This window comes from Zootoca vivipara, chromosome 1 (assembly GCF_965207765.1).
Source record: "Zootoca vivipara chromosome 1, rZooViv2.hap1.1, whole genome shotgun sequence".
In the NCBI taxonomy this organism is placed as follows: domain Eukaryota; kingdom Metazoa; phylum Chordata; class Lepidosauria; order Squamata; family Lacertidae; genus Zootoca; species Zootoca vivipara.
This window is the reverse complement of record NC_142582.1, coordinates 49479420-49480218: the sequence shown is the minus strand read 5'-3', so window position 1 is coordinate 49480218 and position 799 is coordinate 49479420.

Here is a 799-nt window from a genome sequence, read left to right as displayed (position 1 = left end):
TTCAACTCTCGGCTCGGTTAATTAAGTTTTGATTTCCTTAAGGTAGTCTGCCTGTACAGTGTTACCTTGGTTCTCAAACGCCTTGGTACTGAAACAACTTGGAACCCAAACACTGCAAAGCCAGAAGTAAGTGTTCTGGATTGTGAACTTTTTTCAGAAGCCGAACGTGCTCCGTTTTGAGTGTTACACTTCTGATTTGAGTGCCACACTTCCAATTTGAGTGCCACACTTCTGTTTTGTTATGCTGATGTCTGTTTTTGCTATTTATTTTGCATTTTCGTTTTTGTGGCTTTTTGTTTTGTTTTTGTGACTGTGTGGAACCCAGTTCAGCTAGTGATTGATTGATTGATTGTGTGACTGCAGTACATTGTTTATTGCTTTCATTTTATGGATCAATGATCTTGTTAAAAAGTAAAATTCATATTAAATTGCTGTTTTAGGTGTTGTTTTTAAAAGACTGGAACAGATTAATCCATTTTGCATTACTTTTTATGGAAAAGCACACCTTGGGTTTTGGAACGCTTTGGTTTTGGAACGGACTTCTGGAACGGATTAAGTTTGAGAACCAAGGTACCACTGTACTTACTTAATCAACCTGTTGTAAAGATAAAGGGAAGTACTGTAACTACAAGGCACTTAGTACTGGAACTTTCCATAGAATTTCTAACCAATAATGTAATTTGACTTTAATTAAAGGGTGCGCGTGCGCCCTCTGAATGTTTCACTTATGCAATTGTTTTCAGCAGACCCATTAGTACAGAATACACAATCCAATCTCTTTTGGTATGAGCAAAGCATC